Here is a 10,782-nt window from a genome sequence, read left to right as displayed (position 1 = left end):
TAGTGGTATCTAATGGAGAGGTTGCAGATCCCCCTCACCCTCATCCTGCAAGCGTGTAGGAGAACCTACGGTGGTCGTGAAACTTGAGAAAAACACAAAAAGCCCTCTCTAGAGCCAGTGTTTGGTTTGTCCATTCTGGGCTACTGTAGAAACATGGCGGCCTCCATGGAAGAGGACCCGCTCCCTCTGTAGATATAAAGGGCTGATTCTAAGGTAACAAAAACACAACGATTCTTATTTTCAGGTGATTATACACTAATTAAACTTACTTATATTCAATTTCTGCCAAGTTTGTTCTGCTAGATGCCACTAAATTCTACACATTGGTTCTTTAAAACAACAGTCAGGTGTCCATGTGACCGCTGACGCATGTTTTTCTTGCTGTAATGATTCCTCCTGTTCATACAGACCATTAGAAGATCCCTTCTGTTAAGTGATGGGGGACAAAATCCACAGTCCTCCTTCTGTGCAAAAATGTATTTAAAAGTTGATCTGAGGTTAATATGAGGCTCATATATAAAGGAAATTGCTTCTATACAGTCTCATATCTGACCACAAAGCCTAAGATCTGGTTGCAATTTCTCCAAGTTGCTAACAGACGTCAATAAAGGTCGTAAGTTCATGACACGCCTTAAAGCGTCCAGTTTTCTCAAACATATATATACATCCCCATGCTGATGATTGGACACAATTTAGGGTTTTTCCAGTGATGATGACACCAGGGAGAAAACCGGACCGAGACAAGACCACGGTCACGTTTTCCAGTCTCTGACCGCCCGGCCGCCCCCACAGAGAGACTCCATGTGTGGGATCAGGTGACCTTTCACACTGTGAGTCACTCTCAGCTGGAGCTCACGTCCGCCCTCCATCACCATCACCATTATCATCATCATCACCAGCAGCAGCAGACTGAGGTACCCTGAGGTCAGGTGCATTTACATTTTGTGGATTTAGCTGTTGTTTTTCATTCACGGTGGCTGAGAATCACTGAAACGGAAAAGACTGAACAAATTCCTAGACTGCCGAGTTTCTTCCCTGTTGAGAATTTGTGCCAGATGCCACGTTGGTTTCTTTTCTTTGATGCAGAGCCAAACTGATTGCTGCAGGGATGCATATTTAGTGCGCTTCATAACACTTAAAGAAGGGATTAAATCACTGAAACTAATGCAAAGACTTGTACATTTATAAAGGCAAAAATCCATCCAACAATGAAAATATGTGAATATTTGTATGTAAATAGAGTTAGTTGTTTGTCTTTATTCATATTTATCACTACATCACTGATCACATTAATGGAACAATAATAATAAACTTGAGATGCAGCTCAAAGTATTTTACAAAAAATTGCAAAAACAAAAAACATTTAAAAGAGAATAAAACCAGTAAAAAGGAAAACTATAATAAAAATATTTCAGCCAGATTCAATAAACTAGGAAAGGCAGTAAAAAAAATTAAGTGCTTTACTTAAAAGCAGTATTGTAAAAGTATATCTTCAGATGTTTCTTAAAGAAATATGATAATAATATAGAATAATATGATCTGTAATAATCTTTGTTTAGCGCTGTAGTGTGAGGCTGCAACTGACGATTATTTTCATTACCAATTAATCTGTCAGTTATTTTCTTGTCTTTATTTGAACTAACTTTATTATAACTATATAATCGAATGGTTGTTTGGTGTATAAAATGTCAGAAAATGGTAAAAGAAAATATTGATTACTGTTCCACAAACCTCAAAGTGACGCCCTCAAATGTCTTGTTTAGTCCCAAAAATATTCTGTTTATTATCATAGAGGATTAAAAAAACAGAAATATTCACATTTGAGAACCTGGAGCCATGCAACTTTTATTTTTTTAATTGCTCAAAACAATTAATCGATTATCAAAATAGTCATCAATCTGTCATGGACTCATTGGTGCAGCCCTACTGTAGTGGTCACTGACTAACATGGCGGCTCGGTGTATAGAGAGAAAGACAATCAGGGTATTAAACTGCTAAAACATTCAGGGATTCGTAATCTAGTAATAAAAATCGATTCTTAAAGAGACAGCGAGTCAGTGTGAAGAGGCTGAAGAAGCTGTGATGTTTTCTCTTTGGCTTGTTTTGGTTTGTTTATCGATTTCTTGGGAAGTCCATCATGTTTATACTGTGAACATTTGCACATTCCTTTCTCTTCATTTTAAACTCTGTATAGCTCTCCTCAATTATTCTCTTCATTAACTAATTAGTTGTTTGGTCCATGAAATGTCAGATAATGGGGGGGGGGAAAAGTCCATCAGTGTTTTCCAAAGCCCAAAGTGACATCCTCAAATGTCTTTATCATAAAAGACTAAAGAAACCAGAACATGTTCACATTTAAGAAGCTGGAACCAGAGAATTTAGACTTTTTTCATTAAAAAATGACTCAAAACGATCAATCAATTATCAAGATAGTTGGCAACTAACTAACTAACTAACTAACTAACTTGTTGCAGCTCTACAGTAAACCTGTTCCACCTGACTCAGATTAAAAGAACTTTGCAACAGTCAAGACGAGACAAGACAAGGACGTGACTCATCGTGCAGGATTCAGTCTGAGCTTTAGCTGCATTTCATGGGTGGAAAAATGAAGTCTTCAGTTGTACAATCACTGTTTCTTTCCTAGAACTTACATCATGATCTATGTTGACGCCCAGACTGTTGTTTTACGTTTTAAGACCAAATGTAATTCAGTTGCTTTAACTTCTGTTTTATCCTCAATTAATGTGAAACAGCTGTTAGTCATACAAATTATAATAATACTGTTTATTTACAGTATACTGTTTGGGTCATTGGGGACTAGGGATTAATACAACTGTGTGTTATGCACATAATGATGAAATTTCGCACCATGTTGTTGTGTTGTCAAACCTCGGCCATATTGGTATCTAGATATTTGTGTGGCGGAGAGATAGAAACAGTCTTTTAGTAAAGTTTATTTGACATTGTGAGAAGGAAGACGACACCTACGCTCCCAAGATAATGTGACCTTCTGCCAAGAGGTGTCTTTCATGCAGAGTAGGAATTTCTGGCACATTTCTGGCACAACTTCACCCACTTCAACGGCGCATGGAGGAGGAAACGAGTCTGCAGAAGTCAAAACTCCAGCGACCAGTGTTGTATAAAGAACAACTTTATTGTCTGCTTGAAGCAAAACACTAGATGTCTTTTATTTCTGCTGCTTTTCTATCAACATTCTGTCATAAAATCTTGAAATTAAAGGATAAAGCTGTAATTTTCTTACCGTCAACAAATCTCATGTGCAGAGTCAAACCAATAATTAATCAATCTACTAACAAGTATTGTGTGTGTATCCAAAGCCTCTCTGTTGTTTTCCAGAAACTATTAAAAACCGCTGCACCGGGTGACATGTTTCCTTCGTCCCTGAAGAGTGTGGTTACTTTTAGTTTGTTTAGAAGAGGCCCCCATGCATGCACGAGGACACGGGTCTGTTAACATGGCTCTGCTAGTTTTGTAGTTTCTTTGAGACATTTACAAGTGTGATCAATAGGAGCGTGAAAAAATGGCGGTTGTTTACTGTAAAAATTTAGGACAGAATGTATTTTTCAGCTTGAATTACTGCAAGCAAACTACACTCTACAAACATTACACCGAGTTAAGATTAATCCTACAGTTAGCCTTTATACATGCTGTCAAAATACACTCTTGATATATCATTAAGTGTATTATAATGAGTAATAATAAAAGCATTCAACCGACAGTATTATTTAATCCATTTCAGCTGCTGCTTTGAAATGTATTTTGGGCAGAGCAGCTTGTTTGTTGTCTGAGGATGTTGTTTGTTTTCCTGCATCAAAGCTGCAACTGAGGAGATAATAAAGAAGCTTATTTTGTTCGCCAGAGGATCAGATGGTGGAGCAAACGTCATTTTTAAGGTGTTAAAGACTATGATGGCCTACGGGTTAGAGAAGCGAGCATGTGACTGGAAGGTCGTCAGTTCAATCCCCAGATTGGCAGATTAAATCTTGGTGGGGAAAGCGAGCACCGCTGAGGTGCCTCTGAGCAAAGCCTTTAACCCCAGCTGCTCCAGTGGAGCTGCTCAGTGACCAGCAGGTCAGACTGTGGTCATACTGGGCAGCCGGACAGCTTGTTCTTTCACTGACCTTTGACCTCCCTGAACAGCTACAGGGGAAAAAGGAAGGAAAATGCATCAGCAGTGTCTTATCAGCGTTACATGGGACGTCCCTGTTTCACTTATATCCACCAGAGGGCGCCGCATCCTCAGCTCTGCAGGCAGCCTGAGAGGCAGCAGGGGTGTGTGTGTGTGTGTGTGTGTGTGTGTGTGGGTGGGTGCGTGGACAGAGCTGCTCTGGGTGAGGCTCTAGTCACACACACACATAGAGTCATGTTTCCATCACTTCAGAGGACATTACATTGACTTACATTCATTTCCTGGAGACTTATTCTAACCTCAACCATAACCACCACATGCCTATCCCTAACCCTAACCTTAATATAACCCTAAACTAATCTTTCAAACCAAGTCTTCACCCTAAAAGTAATGATTTACGTTAAGCAGACTTGCTTTTTGTCCCCATAAGGAAGGCGACTCCCCATAACATGAGGAATACCTGGTCCACACACACACACACACACACACACACACACACACACACACAGTGTTATTGATAACAGCAGACAGTGGCATGTTAAAGCTCTGCGAGGCTGTGCTGATTGCATAAGCTGCAACACGGAGGTGATAAACACTCAGGACATTTCACTTTATCGACAGCATGGACCACAGTGACGCCAACAACATCGAGGCTGTGAGGACATGCAGGCCACAAAGCTTTTAATGAGACTCTCAGAGAGAATTCAGTGTTGTTTTCATTTTTTGAGGGTGACACATGACATAAAAGTCTCCATAAAACACTGAGCAGAAACGCAGTCGGACTAAATGCTTTTGTGGTGGCAACCAAGAATCAAGCACTGTTGGTATTTTTATTTGAGTCGTTCCATTTCCTGCTACTCTGCTGCATTTTGGAGACAAATGTTGTACTTCTCACTCTACTATATTTATTTAACAGCTTTAGTTATGAGTCACTGTGACAATTCAGATTATTAATACAAAATACACTCACAGAGCACTTTATTAGGAACACTTGTGCAATCTAATGCAATCCAATACAACAGCTCTGCCATAACTTCTATTTTTACAAAGACATTTTCAGAAAGGTGATAATTCTACTTTATAGAATATTAGGAACACTTTTCAATATAATGCACTCCAGTCCACCAACACCCACTATGACCTCAATAATAAACATAAAGTAGCTTGAAAAGTTCCGGGTACAATTGTTCCTGTTGGTCAACTAATCAATTTATTGACTTATCTGTGAGCAACATAATTTATGGCCATCCATCTAATAGCTGTTGAGAAATTTCAGATGTTACACAGTAATATCAATCTAAAGGAAGCTGACATGGCCACCAATTAGCTTTAGCTGTAGCTTTGTCAATGTTGTTAGCTTTAAGGCCTAAAGTACGGTGGCCCTGAAGTGCAAAACAAAACAACATTTCACAAAAGCGTTTTTGTGTTTTCCTAAATATTATTGTGGGGTGGTTGTGGCTAAGGAGGTAGAGCAGGTCGTCCACCAATCAGAGGGTTGGTGGTTCGATCCCCGACTCCACCAAACTGCATATCGAAGCGTCCTCTGGCAAGATACTGAACCCCAAATTGCTCCTGATGGTTGCACAAGTACCCTGCATGGTAGGTAGCTTGCCGCCATTAGTGTGTGTGAATAGGTGAGTGAGCAGCAGAAACATTGTAAAACACTTTGAATATAAGCAGACATTTACCATTTTGTTAAATGTGTTTTGCACCTCAGGGCCACCACACTAAAGGTCTTTCCCAGATAAAACCCTGTAAGTTATTTGATGTGTTGCAGAAAATAAACCAAACAACAGTAATAACATATAGATACATAGATATACAATGTCAAAAAAAAGTTATTATTTTTTTGACATTGTCTTTATTCTTAAAAAGCAAGGAACTAGCTTACGTAGCATTAAACCAAGACACGTCAGTTTCAATATCAACCTCAAACACTACAATGCTTTATTTATATTTCCTGGCTGTGTAAAGCTGATATGTCAACTTATCACAACGCTGGAAGTGAGAGAGAGTCAAACAGAGAGGCTAGAGAGCATCAGGAAGAGGAAAAGAGATAAAAGGAGGACAATGTGTTGACTGTGTGGTGACGGTTATGTCATGAGGAACATAACATTCAGAAAGGACCAGTACCAATAAAAGGGTGAGTCACAAGAAGCATGATAAGTGCATGAAGGTGCCCAAGGATGGATATTAAATTCATATTAATAAACTGTAGAGCGTATGTCTGCTTTTTTTTTTGGTGTAAAAATAGTCACACGGAAGAATTGCTTTGAACAGAGAGGGAGGCAGATGAGCGCTGCAGAGAGCGCCCGAGGGGGGGGTAAAAGAGAGAGAGGAAAACATACAGAGATGAAGGGAGGACAGTTAGATGTGTGGAGGGTTATGTCATGCAGTATGCAGCAGGGTCCCTGGCGCTGTCAGCTGTGCAGCGGTGCAGAAACAGAGGAGGAGGGGTGTTATGTAATAGTCACAGAGCCTCTTTACTGGGTGAGAAAAGCTTGCATCGATTAGCGTAAGCTGCTCAAACTGCAGGGCCGAGGGGGTTAAAATACAATGATTTCTAATCTGTTTGACCTATGTGGCCGATACAAGTAGCCAGGCAGGCGGAAAACTTGATTTGAGATCGGTTTGGGTTCTCTTCCTGTGAGGAGACACAAACCCTGTTATTAAATTCACTTGAATTGAGCTTCTGTGTTATTGTACTAAGCATATTTCAGGATAAAGTACTGAAGCAGACCACATGATCGTCAGCCAAATCATGTACTTTTAGGAGGCTGTCCTCACGAAGAAAAACAACAAAACAGGATTTGTTGTTTTTCTTTGATGGTAATCTGAATATTTTTGGGGTTTGGGAGTGTTGGTCGGACAAAACAAGACATTTAAAGAGCTCACTTTTGGATGTGGGAACAGTATAATTATCTTCTGATACTTAGAAAAAACAATCGATTTAGTTAGTTAATTAGTTTGTACGAGTGCCCAGCCCAAATGGATTTACAAGACACCAAAAGTTACAGCTGCAGCAGTGAAACGCTTGTCAAACATAGACAAGAATGAACCTTCTTACACTACAAACAAAGAACAAAGAACCCTGTCTTCTGTACCAGAGTCTACAAATAAAATCAGCCACACAAAAGGTTCCCTTCATGAAACATAGCTCAGGTTTTTTATAACCGTTCATCCAGAAAAAAACTTGTCAGTAATTGAGGACATTTTACGAAAGAGTGAAGCCCTTAATTCATTGTATAATGAGCGATAAAATGTAAAATGGACTTCGTCTTCAGTCTCAGCTAAATCACACAGCAAACAGAGTCTTTTCTCCTCAGAGAGAGCAGTAAACCTGCCTGTTTCTATAGTAAATGTACCCGAACGTAACTGTGCACACGGATCTTTGACTTCTGGATAAATTCCGCTTCACATTTTGGCTCCACACTGTAGTTGTTTTTCATCAGACTGTCAACTGTTCTTGATTTAGATTTGTACCAAACATCAACAGAGAATCTTTCTTTGTACATCATGAATATTACAGTGAAATCTGTTTTGGAAAATAAAAAAAAGACTCAATCATACAGGGGTCTTTGTGCAAAATGTCCCCATTAAAAATCTTTCTAGTGAGCTGCTGTTCAGGCATATTCACAAATCTGTTCCAAAGTCATGTCAAAGGCATGTTAGCATGCTAACGTTAGCATTTAGCACGAAGCACAGAGCCGTTAGCCTGGTTGTAAAGTCTTGTTGTGTCTATAATTTACCAAACCTTAACCATAGGAGTGTCCACTAAAAAAACAATGATATGTATCACTCTGGAATGAAAGAGCAAACAAAATACTTTGTCATTTAGTTTGGAAGATCTGAATTATTTTCTGTTTGTTTTGTTTTCAGATTTTTAAAGCCTTTGACAGTTTGAAAGTGGTAGATGGAAGAAGCATTCAGATCCTTTACTTCAGTAAAAGTACCAGTAGAGCAATATAAAAATACTCCATTACAAATAAAAGTCCTGCATGATAAATCCTACTTAAGTACTTAAGTATTATCAGCTTGATGTAAAGTATTGCAGTAAAAGTAGTGAAATGAAAGCATGTGAGAAGTTTAGAGGGAAAAATCACTATTTGGTGGAGCTGTTAACAACTCATAGACATGTGAAATGTGACCCCGACTACACACTGCTTTTTGTAAGACGTAAGACATTGTGTTGTATTTTAAAAGCTTGTTATATTATCCATTGTGTCAAATCTTCATCTGAAAATTAACTAAAGCTGTCAAATAAATGTAGTGGGAAAGTACAATATTTCCCTCTGAAATGTAGTGGGGTGGAAGTATAAAGTAGCATCAAAGATAGATAGATAGATAGATAGAATAATTACAATTAAATAATCTTACAGTATAGCACAAATCCTATTTTTTCTTCTCTCTTTTGTTCTGTCTCTTGCTTGCTCACAGTTGACCTCTGACCTCTGTCTTTTTCTTTCTTCGCTCCCCACCATGTCAGCGGGGTTACATGCTGTTCAGAGCGTCTTGCATCTATGAACTTGTTGTCATGGCAGAACAAACACAGCTGTAGCCTGAACTGAACGTCCACGCTCAGAAAAATCTGAGGGTTTTCTACATCAAAAGTAATCAATCGGGAATCTTTACTTTCACCTGAATTCACCTAAAACACTGCGTCATCTGATCTTTATAAATGTAAAATCCATCTTCAAATGATTAAGATTCTGTAATTAAGACTAACGAGAGAGGGTTGATTCATGTTCAATCATAAATTTGAATCTTGCTCTGCATCTCTTGCAGCTGCATCTGAATACATTCGTGAGCCCTGACGAGAATTTGTGTTCATAATCAAAAAGATCAAATGCTCATTTATTGATTTAATTACACAACAGTTCCTCCAGGAAGCACAAAAAAGGAGAAAATCTTAATTCTGTGAAGCAACGAGCAGTTATGAAGAGCATGAAGGGCATCATGTTGTATTGTGTGTGATAAGAAGAAATTAGTCCATTTTTTTATCAGCTCTTTTTCGATGTTATAATGCAGTGAATGTGTGTGTGGGTGTTTGTGTGCACTTGTATTTATTGTGTTGACTTTCCTTCATTTATTTTAGTGTTAAGACCTCGTTTAGGTTTAAGCCAGAATTACAGAATACAGAATGGAGAAAAACACCTCTGGAACCTGCAGCGCCTAACACTCTGCAACTCTATTTAAATTTTTTTTAAAATTGGCTTTGCAAATGTTTTATGAGGAAGGAAATGCACTCGACATGGTTGTCTTGCCTCCAAGATACACAGTGTTCAATGAGTAACACTGTACGTAAACATACACAAGAAAACTCCACACGATAGCTATAAGGAGTCAAATCTTTGTCACAAACGGAGCTTTAGTGAAAGTTCAGTCAAGAAGACCATCTTAGAAGACCTGCTTAGCTCTGTCGTTTTATTTCTCAAACCATCCTGCCATTCACATCTCTGACAAGCTCATAATTTCCTAGCTGTCATTGCCTGGTCGTCAATTGAGAATTCAGCTGGTAGGGATGTACAGAGAGCCCAGTATTTGTATTTATATCTATATTTGTTGAGGGAGCAAAATTATTTGTATTTGTATGCAAATAAAAGTGGAAAGAGGCTTAAAAATCCTGTTTTTGTTTTCATTATGCTTTTAATTTTAGAAAATCAAAGTGTTACAATAAGTGTTTGTACATGAATAAACTACCTTACGAAGGAAGTCCCCACACTGGATCTCGAACTGGAGTCTCCCAGATCATAGATGACTGCGCTGACTACTGAGCTAAAACTTTACTCATCACCTCATTACAGACAGACTTCTACCTATTTATACACCCATAACACAGAGACAGCACACCGTGTAACATGTAGGGAAGAACTTCAAAGGTGATTCTTGCTTTGCACTTTTCATTTGTTGCCTATTTTTTACAACCTAACTTTGTGGAAAGGAGAAGGGGAACAACACGTTATGGAGAGTCCCTTGAAAGCACTTTGCATGTGTCAGTAGATCAGCTTTATCTCTGGGAGTGATGTCCAAATCAGGAAATGTGCGTCATGTAGCAAGTGGATGTGACTCTCCTTGTTGAGATCTGCTGATAGACAGAGGAGAGACACTGAGATAGCGATGTAACTGCACTGGTATTTGACATGTTTTTTTTTTTCTTCCCAAATATTTGTATGAAACAAATATTCATAAAAAAAGCCACATTATTTGTGCTTTGCTGAATAACATATTTGTATTCGGGCACACCCCTATCAGCTGGTCACATCTATCCAATAGCGCAGCAACACAGCTCCATTGTTAGCTTAACGTCTTGCTGCTGTCTTTTTAAATATGTTTCTCTCTCTCTGCTTTAGTGTGTTCATGCTGCTGTTATGCACGCCCCTCCACCTCCCCATCGCCACCTGGTCTTCACAGATTCATCAGCTTCATCAGCCTCATCAGTGTCAGCAGAGTCATCAGCCACCAACACCACCAGTGTTTGGACTCTGCGGGGGGATTTATCTTGCAGCTGCTCCTCGATTACAAAATCTGCCTGTAGAGTCTAAAGCGCCAAAGACTTTCTTGACAAGACGTGTTATCACTTTATAATCTGTTATAATAAACAATAATCTTCATTCATTCGTCTCTCCTGATTG

The 10,782-nt window shown here is 38.9% G+C and overlaps 1 long non-coding RNA gene across 1 annotated transcript; it reads left to right on the top strand.

The window, feature by feature from the left end:
* The first annotated feature begins 172 nt into the window (after window positions 1-172).
* LOC122998759 lies at window positions 173-10,755 on the top strand. The gene is made up of 3 exons (XR_006407497.1): window positions 173-213; window positions 697-924; window positions 10,501-10,755. It is a non-coding gene; the product is annotated as an uncharacterized LOC122998759 (long non-coding RNA).
* The last annotated feature ends 27 nt before the right edge of the window (window positions 10,756-10,782 follow it).

This window comes from Thunnus albacares, chromosome 15, assembly GCF_914725855.1.
Source record: "Thunnus albacares chromosome 15, fThuAlb1.1, whole genome shotgun sequence".
In the NCBI taxonomy this organism is placed as follows: Eukaryota; Metazoa; Chordata; class Actinopteri; order Scombriformes; family Scombridae; genus Thunnus; species Thunnus albacares.
The sequence above is the reverse complement of the archived record's forward strand: the minus strand, read 5'-3'. Positions and strand labels throughout refer to the sequence as shown.